Source organism: Artemia franciscana, chromosome 4 (assembly GCF_032884065.1).
Source record: "Artemia franciscana chromosome 4, ASM3288406v1, whole genome shotgun sequence".
NCBI classification, from domain to species: Eukaryota; Metazoa; Arthropoda; class Branchiopoda; order Anostraca; family Artemiidae; genus Artemia; species Artemia franciscana.
The window spans coordinates 2,396,526-2,412,209 of record NC_088866.1 but is presented as its reverse complement, the minus strand read 5'-3'; the positions used below and the strand labels follow the sequence as shown (position 1 = coordinate 2,412,209).

The 15,684-nt window shown below is 35.3% G+C and overlaps 1 protein-coding gene and 1 pseudogene across 2 annotated transcripts in view; one reads left to right on the top strand and one right to left on the bottom strand.

Moving 5' to 3' along the window:
* The window catches only part of LOC136025852 (cytochrome P450 2L1-like), a 46,842-nt gene that overhangs the window by 11,711 nt on the left and 19,447 nt on the right, over positions 1-15,684 (top strand). The gene's annotated exons all lie outside the window — the stretch shown is intronic.
* Positions 4,047-5,042, bottom strand: LOC136025626 (alanine--tRNA ligase, cytoplasmic-like; annotated as a pseudogene).

The window sequence follows — 15,684 nt, the reverse complement described above, 5'->3', positions numbered from 1 at the left end:
TCCCTCATGACAAGTTCCTCCATGGAAAGATCCTCCCGCATAACCCACCCCCCGCACTCTCCCCCCAAACCAAAAAAATCCCCCTGAAAACGTCTGTACACTTCCCAGTAACCATTACTTTATGTAAACACCGGTCAAAGTTTGTAACTTGCAGCCCTCCCACGGGGACTGCGGGGGAGTAAGTAGTCCCCAAAGACATAGTTATTAGGTTTTTCGACTATGGTGAATAAAATGGCTATCTCAGAATTTTGATCCGGTGACTTTGGGGGAAAATGAGCGTAGGAGGGGGCCGAGGTGCCCTCCAATATTCTTGGTGACTTAAAAAGGGCACTATAACTTTTAATATCCGTTAGAATGAGCCCTCTTGCGACATTCTAGGACCACCGAGTCGATACGATCACCCCTGGGAAAAAAACAATACGCATCCGTGATTCGTCTTCTGGCAAGAAATGCGAAATTCCACATTTTTGTAGATAGGAGCTTGAAACTTCTACAATAAGGTTCTCTGATACGCTGAATCTGATGGTGTGATTTCCGTTAAGATTATATGACTTTTAGGTGGTGTTTCCCCCTATTTTTTAAAATGAGGCAAATTTTCTCAGGCTCGTAACGTTTGATGGGTAAGACTAATCCTGATGAAACTTAATATTTAAAATCAGCATTAAAATATGATGCTTTTGATGTAACTTTTGGTATCAAAACTCCATTTTTAGAGTTTCGGTTTGAAACTCTGAATTTGAAACTCGGTTTGAAACGAACTGTTTGAAACGGTGCTAGTCCATGCTTCTATTGGCTAATTAGACCTGATGAATTTCAGCTTTTGGGGGAATCGTTAGCATCGATTCATCGCCTTCGGTAGAGCCAATAGGGTTGGAGGAGGAAACACAGCATAAAATGCTAATTTTTTCGTTTTTTAAATTGTAATTACGTATGACAAAAAATATTTTTGTCACTGGTATTTAATTTTTGTATAATATGAAACTACCGTCGAGGATTTTTATAATATCATTTTCTAGGGTTGTGAACTAGACTAGAAAAATGACCTGGAATTCTATAGGAGGAGGGGGTGCGTAAAATCTCTTTTTGAAACCCCTGTCCAATGGCTTGATAATGAAACGTATTCTAACTTTAGTTATCACAATTCTATTGGTTTTGCTTTATTTTTAATATTCAAATATTTTACTTAATTAATGTTTCAATTAATAAACTCTGAACTAATTAGATTCTACTCGAATCTATTAATTTAATTAATTTCTAATTACTTTACATTGGCTATTGTTTAGCTTATTTGTTAGTCTTTTTCGGTTGCAGTAAAACTCAGAAAGAAAAACAATTTTATTCCGATCCAAATGTTATTGTTAACCTCCTCATGGGCCAACTAAGTTTTTCCCGGTGCAAGACAGCGTGGTCCTAAAAACAAAAAAAATACGCCGAAATTGTCATCTTTCTGCCAATTTGTTGATTTCAAGGATCCAATGCCCAACTGCCGAAATAGAACAAACATCGTTTGTCTTGCAACAATGAGTAAAATCAACAGTAAACCATCAGTGGAAGTATTCATGAATTTTGAATGAATGATTATTATGTTTCGTCTAATTTTCTTTTTTCATCTTCTCAAAGCCTAAACATAACGATTTCTTCTAGAATGAGCATTCGGCCCATTTGAGCTTGTGACAATCAAATTTTAGACAAATTATCTTGAACAGACAACAACTGCTAACAGTGAAGGTAAAACTCAGTAGAAATAAACAAAAATATCATTTGAAACCTTTAACCTAAATATGATTTAGAACTGCTTGAAAAAAAAAAAAAAAAAAAAAAAAGATCAGTAGACCCGCATAAAGAAAGAAAACGATCAAAAATGGGGTTTAAAAGGCCAAACGAAAATACTGAAGAAAACACAGATAGCGAATATTTCGAGAGAACAACTTCCTCTCTTCTTCAGCGTGAACATAATAATGTGAACAAGGAAAATGCCGAAGAAAAAATCAAAGTGAAAAGTACAACAAAACCAGTTAAAAACCAATGCAAAAACCGGCAAAGAATTAAAGATTAATAAAATTAAATAAAAGGCCAAAAATTATAAGAACTAAAATCAAATACCTAACAACAATAAAATGTGCTATTCGCCAGCATCCGCGATTTGCTCAAAATCCAAGCAAATGCTAACGGCCACTCAGAAATTATCTAAGAAGCTCAAATATGATTCATTTTGCAATGTTAGGCGAAATTTTTGATGCACCACAGTTTGAATTAGCCATGCATTTAAAGAATTAGCCATGCATTAGCCATTGAATTAGCCATGCATTTAAATTGAATGCATTTAATATTTGATGCACCACAGTTTGAATTAGCCATGCATTTAATTTGAATTAGCCATGCATTTAAAGAATGAAAACTTGTTCCGTTTCATCGAATTTTATATTTTGCTTACTCTAGACGACTAACAAAAAAGGAAAAAAAATTCCAAGATGCAATTCAGCCCATCTCAATATGTGAAAATAGTTTTTTTTTATTAATAGTTATCATATCTATTATTTCATTTTATGCCAACCTATATTATGCCAAATATTATGGAAGGAATATTGCGAGAAGTAAACAACTATACCAAAGGACATGAACAAATACAGAAAGTGGAAGATGATGTAAACCGACTTGATTCTTCACCGGGACATCAGCTTTCAAACGTACAGCTCATTTTCACTATGCAAGATGTTGTTGATTATATACAGTTCAACCTTTCTACATGTGAAAAAGAGTGTACGCTGTGCTTATTCTTAATGCTGAACATAGCCATCCAATAAATTGGTTGTAAAACAACGTGGCAAATTGGGTCGAATTAGTTTTAATTTCAACTTCGATCTGCATTTGCCCTGACTGTACGTAATCACAAGCCCAATCATTTGAATTTGTTGGTGTCGACCATCGTACTCCTTTTTTTGGTCATGATATGTTGTACTTGCCATTTTCTTGTGTTAGCATAACACAAGAAAATGCTAATTACTAATTACTAAATTACTAAAATTACTAATAATTAACTTAAGAGTTTTGCTACCACCTGAAAATGAATGACGAACATTAAATGCTGTGTTTCTGGAATTAGTGACAACGGTCAAAAAAACATATTATTGTTAGATTATGTTTTTTTTTAAATTAATTAAATAATAATAATTATGTGTATGTGTGTTAATATATTTTTCCTTGCAGTACGTTACAAAGTTTTTCTTTTCTTGAAAATAGCATATTGACATTTCAAACCACAGAAACATTCTAAAAAATTGACAAGTTTAAGGAAGCACTCTTATTGTTCAATATCTCTTTTCGCAGTTCATGCAATCTTGCTACAGTTAATACAATATGTATCTTGCTGCAGTAAATGCAATGTCTCTTGCTGAAGTTAATGCAATGTCTCTTGCTGCAGTTAACGCAATGTCTCTTTTCGCAGTTCATGCAATGTCTTGCTACAGTTAATACAATATGTATCTTGCTGCAGTAAATGCAATGTCTCTTGCTGAAGTTAATGCAATGTCTCTTGCTGCAGTTAATGCAATGTCTCTTTTCGCAGTTCATGCAATGTCTTGCTACAGATAATACAATATGTATATTGCTGCAGTAAATGCAATGTCTCTTGATGAAGTTAATACAATGTCTCTTGCTGCAGTTAACGCAATATCTCTTTTCGCAGTTCATGCAATATCTTGCTACAGTTAATACAATATGTATCTTGCTGCAGTAAATGCAATGTCTCTTGCTGAAGTTAATACAATGTCTCTTGCTGCAGCTAATGCAATGTCTCTTTTCGCAGTTCATGCAATGTCTTGCTACAGTTAATACAATATGTATCTTGCTGCAGTAAATGCAATATCTCTTTCTGCAGTATATGCTGTGTCTCTTGCTCCATTTAATACAGTGTCTGCAGGAGAGCTGCTGCTGAAAACTAATTGTTTCTTCTGACATTTTGTTTTGAAAGCTGTTTAGCTTTTTCTTTGCATTACTCATATGCGGGCTCATCTAATTTTAGCCCTATTTCCTCGCACATCATTTTTGTTATCGAAACCGGTAAAGCGTGTGTATCCTTCAAGGTCCAAGCAGTTTGCCCAGGAAAGACTTTTCTTCCCCGAGCTTTGCAGCTTTTTTTTGGAAAACACTTCTTCCGTGCGAAAGAGCTTTACGGGACTGTTTTTATTCATCATTAACTATTTTTTCGATCCTTTTGGGATTTTTTTGTAGCTCGGGGAAGGTTTTTCCTAACATCCTTACAACAACATGGACCAAAGATCCGAAAGAAGTTTCCTTGAACTTTAGTTTTTCGGTGGCACAGTATACACCACGACGCAAAATTTGCCGGATAACATATTTCCTTCCAGTGTTACCTGGTGACAAGGTTTCACTGTCAGACAAGGCTATAGTTAGGCATCGTATGTGGTCTGCAACTATTCTGTAGGCCACATTAATGTCATTGTATTCAACTCCATATTTTTTTTCTCTGTGACTCTTTTCTTTAATTGAGTCAAACAAAGAAGTAAAAAGATCCGTATCGTGGTTAGATCTCTTTTTTGGACAATGGAGACTAATCGTTCTAGCCCCATGCCACAATCAACATGTTGTTTTGGCAACAGCGTCAGGCGGTTGTCAGAGTCTCTGTTGTATTTCACAAATACGGTGTTCCAGAGTTCTATAACATTTGGGTCCCCTGTGTTTACAAGATCAGCTGCATTTCGATCTCCAATCCTGTCGTAGTGAATTTCAGTGCAAGGACCACAGGGACCAGTCTGTCCCATTTCCCAAAAATTGTCGCAGGTCGAACCTTTGACGATATATTTTTTTAATTTGGTTTTCATCAAGGTGTTTCGAATATATTTTCTTCCAAATACCAAAAGATTCAATGTCAGGTTTGAGACCTAAGGATTCGTCACCACTGAAATATGTAACGTAAAGGCGTTTTTTTTTCAAGTTTTAACTCTTCGGTTAAAAACTCCCAAGCCCATGTGTACATCTCTTCTTTGGAATAGTCTCCAAAGGACCAATTTCCTAACATCTCAAAGAACTTCTATATTCGTATTTTTTTTACGTATATGAGGGGGTTCGCCCCATGTCAATACCTCGGTCTTTACAGTAAAGCTTGAATTATATGCCAATTCTTTAAGAATGACGCTTGAATCCCAAAGGCCGTAGAATAAATAGTTAAAATTACTAAAAATATTTTAGCCTAGAGAACGAGGTATTTAGGTGGAGACGAACCCCTTCATATGCGTAATAATTTCTGTTTGTTTTAAGTTTTAATACTGATCCTTGCTTTCAGTTGAAAGAACTTTTCATATTTATTTTTTTATTTTTTTAAATAATGCTAGAAAATCCGGGGTCCCCTTCATGGAATCCTCTTCCTCCATAACAAATTTCCCCATGGAAAGATCCTCCCACGTAACCCCCTCCTCTCAACCTCCTCCCAACCATAAAAATCTCCCTGAAAACGGCTGTACACTTCCTAATAACCATTACTATATATAAACACTAGTCAAAGTTTGCAACTTGTAGCCCCTCCCCTTGGGACTCTGGGGAGTAAAATATTCCCAAAGACATAGTTAGTTTTTTCCACTATGCTGAACAAAATAGGTATCTCAAAATTTTGATCCAGTGACTTTGGGGAAAAATGAGTGTAAGAGAAGGCCTTGGTACCCTCCAATTTTTTGATCACTTAAAAAGGACACTAGGACTTTAAATTTCTGTTAAAATGAGCCATCTCCTTATATTCTAGGACCACTGGGTCAATACGATTGAAAAAAATAAAATAAAAAATGAACACGCATCCGTGGTCTGAATTCTTGCAAAAAATACAGAATTCCATATTCTTTTAGTTAGGAGCTTGAAACTTCTACAATACGGTTCTCTTATACGCTGAATCGGACGTTGTGATTTTCGTTAAGGTTCTATGTCTTTTAAGGGGAGTTTTCCCCTATTTTCTAAAATAGGGTCAATTTTTACACAAATTTGTACACTTTGTGGTTACAAGAAAAATCGCTTTTTAAAAAAGTAAGCAATGACCAAAAAACCCTGGATAAAAGGAATTGGTATTTGTACTGGCAGGAGTAGCATAGACAACAAACTTTTAGAACTCCATTATTCAAACTTTTCAGGGATTGATGTTTTACATGGAAAATTAAAAGAACTACTTTTGATGGGTAAGACTAAACTTATTAAACTATTAAACTTTGATGAAACTTATATATTTAAAATCAGAATTAAAATGCGATTCTTTTGATGTAGTTATTGGTATCAAAACTCCATTTTTTAGAGTTTTGGTTACTATTGAGCCGGGTCGCTCCTTACTTCTTCATTTTAGTTTTGGTTTAGTAAACCAGTTTAAACCAGTTAGTAAACCAGTTTAGTTCTGGTTTAGTAGACAGTAGTTTTTTACTGTTTTAAAAGTAGAGTTGAGAGAAAGAGCCAAACTTTAGCGTAAAGAGCGGGACGTTGATGACGAAGCAGACCCTTTCATATACGAAGTAATTCCTGTTCGTTTTAAGTTTTAATGTTGCTTCTTACTTTCATTTAAAAAACTTGTTTTTTTTATTTAATTTCTGGAAGTTTTTGAATTAATGCATGTTTTGATCTTGGCTCTCCGCACATAAATAATTAAAACAAAATTTGCATATTAATTGATTGCAATTAATCGGGAGATTTTGAGAAAAAAGGATCGAGGGAGAAGGCCTAGTTGCCCTCCAATTTTTTGATTACTTAAAAAAGCAACTACAACTTTTAATTTTTTACAAACGTTTTCATTGGTAAAAAATATACATAACTTACGAATTAATTTACGTAACGAACTTCTGTATTCGTATGTTTTTATTGCGTGTATGAAGGGGTTCAACCCTCGTCGGTACCTCGCTCTTTACTCTAAAGCTTAAATTTTGTCCCAATTCCTTAAGAATGAGCTCTGAATCACAAAGGCTGTAGAATAAATAGTTGAAATTACTAAAAATACTTTAGCGTAAAGAGTGAGGTATAACGAGGAGGTAAGCCCCTCATATGCGTAATAATTTTTGTTCGTTTTAAATTTTAATGCTGCTCCTTTCTTTCAGTAGAAAAAACTTTTCATTCTTATTTTTTCATTGTTTTTTCAAATAATGCTAGAAAATCCTGCGTCCCCTTCATTGAAATTCTCTTCCCCCATGACAAGTTTCTCCATGGAAATATCCTCCCATGTAAACCCCCCCCCCTCAAATCTCCCACTAAACAAAAAAATACCCCTGAAAACGTCTGTACACTTCCCAGTAACCATTACTACATATAAACACAGGTCAAAGTTTGTAACTTGCAGCTCCTCCCACGGGGACTGCGGGGGAGTAAGTAGTCCCTAAAGACATGGTAATTAGGTTTTTCGACTATGATGAATAAAATGGATATCTCAGAATTTTGATCCGGTGATTTGGGGGGAAAATGAGCGCGGGAAGGGGCCTAGGTGCCCTCCAATTTTTTGGTTACTTGAAAAGGGTACTAGAACTTTTAATTTCCGTTAGAATGAGCCCTCTTGCGACATTCTAGGACCACTCAGTCGGATACGATCACCCCTGGGGGAAAAAAAACAAAAAAAAAACAAATAAACACGCATCCGTGATCTGTCTTCTGGCAAAAAATGCGAAATTCCACATTTTTGTAGATAGGAGCTTGAAACTTCTACAATAAGGTTCTCTGTTAGGCTGAATCCAATGGTGTGATTTTCGTTAAGATTGTATGACTTTTAGGGGGTGTTTCTCCCTATTTTCTAAAATGAGGCAAGTTTTCTCAGGCTCGTAACTTTTGATGGGTGTAACTGACCTTGATGAAACTTGTATATTTAAAATCATAATTAAAATGCGATTCTTTTGATGTAACTATTGGTATCAAAATTCAAGTTTTTAGAGTTTCGGTTACTATTGAGCCGGGTCGCTCCTTACTACAGTTCGTTACCACGAACTGTTTGATAACCAGTGGCAAGCAGATTTGGTTGATATGCAGCAGTATAAAAGTGAAAATAATAATTTCAATTTTATTCTCACAATCATCAATTGTGAGAATAAATATGCTTGGTGTACTCCTTTAAAGGATAACAAGGGTAAGGAAACTTTTAATGCTTCAATGGATTTATTTAAAAATAGAAAACCTAAAAAATTACAAACAGATAACGGTAAAGAATTTGCTATAAAAACGTTCAAGTAATTATTGATTATAATGAGATTCATTGGTTCTCATCTGAAATTGAGAATTGAAAGTTCAAATTGTTGAACGGTGTAATAGAACAAACAAAAAAAATTATGGAAATATTTTACTCATAACAGTGCAAAACGTTAAATAGATGTACTACCCTCTTTCTTTGACAGCTATAACAAAAAAAATTAAACAGCTATAACTTAAATAGTTATCGACACATAATTTGATAGGTTACCTACACCCACTGAAACTCTAAAATAATATCACATTTTGTTTTCATTTTAATATGGCACATTTCTTTGTCACTGTTCTTGGTACATTAAAGGATTGCTTGCATAGGTAGCATAAATTAAAAGCCTTCCATCCTTAGGATGTGAGAAAATTTCCAAACATAACCTTCTAGACAATTTTGGAAGGTACCTTTTTAACAAGACAATTAAATCAGTTTTAAATATATTTGAAGAAAATTTTGTTACTAAGCCTCCGAATTTTTCTTAATAGACGAACTTTTCATGCGTAACTTAAAAGTGAAGGAAAAGAGTAAAATATTGAGCAGATTAGGGTGAAGGAGAAGCAATTGTAGCTCTGTTGACCTCTGGGAGATTAGTGCTGCAATGATGTGTTAGTAGTAGTAGAATTGGCAGTAGGAAAAGGACTAATTAATAACGACAATTTTGGCGTGTAGACTCAGATTTTGAAAAATTAATTATACCATTGAAAGCATAACGTCGCATAGAGTACCAGGAACAGTAAAAGTTAAATGTAATTGTCCGAGCTGCTAAAGAGAAAACTTACACAGCCCTTTATACACAGCCTCCAACCTTAGGTTGGGCAGGAGGGGGGGGGGGCATTTTACTCCCTTATTTTCTTCCTCCCTTTTTTGGGTATTTTCACTGAAAAAAAAACAACAAAATTTAACTGAAAAAAACGACAAAATTTTCTCCTCTAAGTTTTGAAAAGTACATTTTGCCCTTACCGTTACAATTTTATGAATTAACACTGCAGCTTATATATCTTAGAAGATTAGGCAAAACCATAAATTTAAGTTTTATTGAAAAGATCACCCTACAGAATTGCAGAGCTATAAGTATTAGCTGGTACCAAATTAAAAAAAAGAAACGTGGCAAAAAGTCATGAAAAGTTAGCTAGAAACATGTGGCATCAAACAGATAAGAAGGCGTAGCTTATGTTTGAAGGTGTAGTTGTGTTTGGGAACCAGTAGTTTGTTAATACTTAAATTCATAGCCGTTCCTAAGGGTGGTGGTGCCCGGGGAAAAATTAATTACAACGCCCCTCCCAATTTAAATATAAGCAAACATTGTAACTACTTGTGAATGTGACTAATTATGACTATGACTCTGACTACTTTTATCTACAACTGTGACTACCTTCGATTATGACTTCGACTAATTGTAACTTTGACTACTTGCAACTGTCACTACGCGTGCTTGCAACTACTAGTGACTGCGACTGCTTCCTACAGGGACTACTTATCTAAGACCAATTAAGGCTGTGATTATTTATGACTGTCAAAGTAACTACTTGAGATTGCACCTACTTCTAACCACAATGGGGATAACTTTTGACTGTAATCACTGCTGACCACAATTGCGACCACTTGTCTTTTTGACAGCGACTATAAACGACTGCCACTACTTGTAACCGCGATGAGGGTAACTTTTGAATGCAATTATTTACGATTATGACTGCACCTGCTACTACCTCTAATATTCGATTGTTACTGCGACTGTGACCAGTAATTCTACTCCTACTGTCGCTACTACTACTGCTAATGCTACTACTATTGAACTAAAATGAAGTGCTTTGATTTAGGGCTTTTCTGCCCTAAGTTTGATTAAAACGGCTTATCTACAATATCTCAGGATGGGCTAAGGTCACACAGTTGAAAATTTTAGGGAATGTCAAAACATATTGGACTGAGCCAAAAACTCAATTTTATGCGTATCCATTCGCTCAAAAGAACGTCTCTTCAATATTTCAGGAATTGCTAAGGGGATTAAGTTTAAAATTCGAGGGAATATTGACTGGATTTTGCGCTATATCAAAAGACACTAGGTGCGTCCAGGTTGTCGAAAGAGTGTATATATTTTGATTTTGGAAACGGCTAAAAGTCGAATTTCAAACTTTCAGGGAATATTGGGGGATTTTAAACTAAATAAAAAAACACTATATTCATCCAGGTTGTCGAAAAGGAATATCTTCAAAATTTCTAGAACAATTAAGGATGTTTAGTCGAAACTTTCATAGAATGTTGAGGGAGATGTTGAACTTACAGCCATTGTGTGCATCCTGGTTGTGAAAAAAGGGTATAGGTGCAATATCCTAGGAGTAGCTCATATTGTTAAATTGAAAGGAAATGTCGATGGATGTGTTGAAACTAAATCAAAAGAAATCCAGGCTGCAAAAATGATGTGAACATTATCTCAGGAACGGTAAAAGTTATGTGTCAACATTTTCCGGGAATATCGAGAGGGGTTTTGAAATTATTCAAAGGATACAAGATACTATTTACCTCCAGGCTGTCAAAAGAACGAATGTGGAGTATTTCAAGGACAGCTTGGGTATTAAGTTTGAACCTAAGAAAATGACGAAAGGACATTGAACTCAATAAAAAAAATAATAATAGAAAAGCACTATATTGTAAAAATAACATCTTTCTCACATCACACGCAGCAAACGCTCACGTCGAAGTTACACATGGAAGAGTCCAAAGAATCAGAATTTAAGAGTGCTGAATGATAAATGTGATATATATTCATCCTCTGATGCTATTTCATGCATATTTTAACATTATCAAAGGAGGTTTCTTCGGAGTATATTATCCATAAATCATAGATGAATAAAAAACTTAGTTCAAGAGAAATTCCAAACCTTCATTTCAAATTGAGCAAAAACTACTCAATAATTATATTGAATACAATCAGCGCAGCTCATTTTATGAAACTTAAGGATCTGAAGTAGTCAACCTTAAAAGTCAAGCCAATAACTTAACTCATAAGTCTAAAACTTGAAAAGCTGGAAAGAAAATTCGTTATATTAACCATTTATATAAGCTTGGCAATCAAAAAGGAAAAAAAAAGAAATTTCAAGAAAAGTAAAGAGCAATATCAAAACGTATAGGTAAAACCTGAAACAAACACATATTTAAATAAATAATAGAATCAAACATGAAGATAAAAACCGAAAGGAAAAAGCCATATTAAAAATTAAGACGGCAAGAAATCAAGTCTTATAATACATAAAATGACCAGAAATTACTATCAAAGAATAAATGAAACTCAAAACAAACTGGAATTAAAATACAAATGACATCAAATTTAGCGAGTTTCTCTTTTTTGGCTATTTGCTATTTGTATCTCTAGTTTTTGGAAACGACAAAGTTTGTTTAAACAGAGCGGAAATACTTAACAAACATATTTTCAACAGGTTTGGTAAACACTGTTAAATATTTACCAGATTTTAGTACGTGTTTGTCTAAACAAAATTGAAATACTTAACAAGCATTGTTCGACTCATACTTGACAAGCAATTAAAGATATGGCTAAATATATCAATGTAATAAGGAGATAGGCTTGTTTTTTAATCTTGTAAGGCTTAGGGCTGGTTGGGTTACTTTATGAGGGTCAGAAAAAGAAACAGAGGTCAAAGCAATGAAGTTATGTTTAATAGTGTGCGCATTTAGGGGTACCATTCAGGGCAGGGGCAATTATCTCCTAAATTTTAAGTGCCTCTTTCTTAATTTTCACTAAAAATAAAATAAACTTAAAGGTTAAAAAAAACCTTCTTTGCATCTTCGTTAAGAAAAATCTGAAAAACTTTCCCTTCCCCCTATATTTTCGTGAATTTGGTGCCACTATGGCTTGTGTCTTAAAAGGATTAGCCTTATTTATAGATTTTAGCTTTTTGCATACCAATATGTTCATTATATACAAACTAAATTTTGTCACAATCTTCGTTTTTAGAATATATTTTTTTTAAATGATGGTGTTCGTTAAAATAGTATTGAAGTTTTTAAGAAGAGTTTTCTCCCACGCAATTAACAAGCATTTAAGAATATCTACAAAAAAGCTTCCTTTAGTTTTATTTAGGTATATTTTTTCATAACATTCTGAATAAAAATGATTCGATATATCAGTATAAGAGTAACAACAAAAACTTTTTAAAAGCAAAGTCTATGGGTGTCCTCACGAAACGTTTAAGTGTTAGAGCCGGGTTTATGCTGTCTTAGAGGTTCAGAAAATGAAATTCAAATCTGAATAACAAATTGGTTTCTAACAATGCGTCTTTTGTCTTAAATAGCCCCCAAAACCTTTTCCCTCCGTGGATATAAGAGGAAGTATGCTCTTTGCAGAAATCATAAAGTACTTTCGGATTCAGAAATACGATAGTTAGCTTGACTACAGTCAAGTCAACCATAGTTTTAACACTGAAATTTCCCTCTTCCGAACAGTGAACGTTGAAATTTTACTCCCGAACACTGAGCTCTGAAATTTTATTTCAATAAAATTGAATTTATTTCAATGAAAATAAATTATTTCAATAAAATATTTCAATAAATTATTTTATTGTCAATAAAGCTAGCATTGAATTTTCTGGCATAGTTTTGAGAGTAGTAGTAGTAGTAAGTAAGACGGCACTAGACCCTTAAGGTCCATACCGGCGGTGCTGATCTCAGTTTCATGGCCCTTCAGCCAGGAAGTGTAATGGGGGGCTGGGGACCAACTATCCTGTGATTTCACAGACCTTTCCTGCTTACCCTCCCCTGATTTCTCCAGGTACCCATTTAGAGCTAGGTCGACTCTGGCTGAGCTTACAGAGTCACGCCACTGACCCCCGTCCCAAATTAAATAACTGATCACAACTGGGACTGAACCCGTGCCCCTTGGACACACAATTCCCATGCCAGCGCGCCAACCACTCAGCCAGGACGGCAGTTTTGAGAGGAACTTAAATGAAGTCCTTTTTTAGATACTCTAAGAAAAACTTTAGCGAAAAGCCTAAAATCCTTAAGCGAACTCTCCAATGTCCTTTAGTGATTACACAATCACTCAGCTAGCGTTTCAGTGATGCTACATATTACTCTGCCTCTGATCTAAGTATTGATTCCTTCTACTTAGTGACAGGAGTTTCGAAAAGTCAAGCATTTGAATGCAAAATGATCAGAGTAGCTTGACTACATGCTTGAACGTTTGAAGTTTCAGCTACAATTTCAAGCTACAAGTCTACCGTTGTGCAACTATAGTCAAAATAAAGTCCGAAATTACAACACACCCATAATTGCCAATTAATCTTTGAGCAATTAATCAATTATTTGCAATTTATCAGTCATTTTATTCATATTAATACAAAAAATGAAAAAGAAATTCTTTGGGTAACACCGAGACGCATCTTCTCGGCAGTAAATCCGAATACATGCGTGACGGCTACTTCTTGTTATCGTCTGGAAATGATTCAATCTGCCGAAACGGCCGAAACGAAACGGACATTCTCATGAAAAAGCATGCGAAGAAGTGTCTTATATCATTCCAGCGAACCTTCGTCAGGATAATGACGAAACTCCTTGAACAAAAGGAAGGAAAGTGGAGTAAAGTTACGCTCCATCTAATGATGTTGATGAGTTTACAGAAGATGAGTTCTATTTTTGGCTGTCAGCGCTATTGTTACGGATGTCATCCCACAGCATCTTCACACTTGTGGTAAACTTTAATGCCATTGTCTCAGATCCAGTTGGCCCACGGCGTGATGCAATTGGTGGAGTGACAAAATTATAACGGAGCTTGTCTCCTCCACCTTTGTACCATAAATAACCTCGTTATGACAAACATATTCTTTCAAGGGAAGAGGACCCATAAAAATACTTGGTAAAGCAGTGATGAGGACCTGAAATAGGGAACACCGACCACAGATCAGGAAGATGATAATCTACATCACCGTAGTTCAGCGATAGAGATCGCTCCTCTCCAGCTAACAAACATACAAGGGAGCCAAACAAGGCAACACTGACCACAGACTTGTTTTTGTATCTCTTTGACTCGTTTTTTAGAATATGCGATTCAGGAGTAATACTCCCTCTTTTCAACCTCCAGAGCCTGAAAGATCCCAGTACCATAGAAAAATAGACAGTGAAAATATCAATAAATTTGAATGCATCGAATCTCTACCTGATTCCAAGTGGGAATGAGGAAAAATTCAATTTAAAGGCTTGAAAGTATCTGAGTCCTTTATAAGTCGAAAGTGGGTACGCGAAGCTTAATGGATTTAAGATGAATCTTTGAAAGTCCTTTAAAACCTTCAACAACGCCGTCTAGCTATCCTTAGTAGTAAAATGCCAGCATAACGCAGGCTGAAGGGTATGAGAAATAAAATTATGCACAGTGACAAAAAACAGTTTGTCCAAGACAAGGCTTAGAAACTGCATTGATGCTGTGAGTGCCACAATGTCCATGAACTTACCATCAAGGAGCCCACCTCAGTCGGCCCGTAGTTTCTCAGAACGTGTCTTCCTTGCCACATGAAATTTTCCAGCTCTAGAAACGGAAAGATTATTTTCCCTCCTTCCTCAATGCCTACGTTGTTTGCCGACCTAAATCTCATAAGATCTGCAGCAATTGCGCCTACGGTTCCACCTGAAAGTTTTGATGAAGATCATTTCCTTTGATGAACTTAGTAAATCCATGGAAAGTTTGAAACTAATCGTCCACCCTGTGGCTGCAGTATAGCTGCCGAGCTCCTGATACATGGGGCTCGTGCCTTGCTCCTTTGGCTCCACCATCCACCAAAGTGTGACGCACCAAGATCCTTCCGAAGGATTGGAAAGCTGTAATAATCCTGCCACTCTGGAAGCAGAAAGGATCCAGAGATCAATGCTCTAACTTAAATGTGGTTCTATTGATTCTTAGTACGACACATTAAGTTTTTAAGGCTGATTTGCTTTAAAATATCAGGCCGCAAATACACCTCAATTAACACTCCGCAATCAATGGACCCTCAATCAAGAAACAAATCCGGTTGCATTGTTTCTTGACGTAGGCTACTAATTTTATTTTGTATTTAAACACCGAAACAGAACTCTTTTCAATAACTGAGCATAAAATTCATTTATATAAACAAAGGAACAGTTAAAACAAAGTATAACACAATAAGATTCTAATAGTAAAATGGTCAATCAGTGTGTGTCTATATTAAAGGCTATAACAAGATGGAGGTTAGAAGGGCTTCAATTTTACAGAGAGCCGAATATTGTAAGAATTTCCAATTTATTTGAATAATATTTGCCCTCCCATTCGCTCAGAACATCTAGACTAAGACCAATATTAAAATTTGTTGCAAAATGTTGTAATTAAATTAAATTCTTTAACAAAAAACTGAAAAGAAAACTTTACAAATATTTTGTTTTATTAAAAACAAAGAACAATGGCAATAAAAACAAGAGCTAAGAGCTCATATGGCTCTAAATATCAAAATTCATTAAAATCA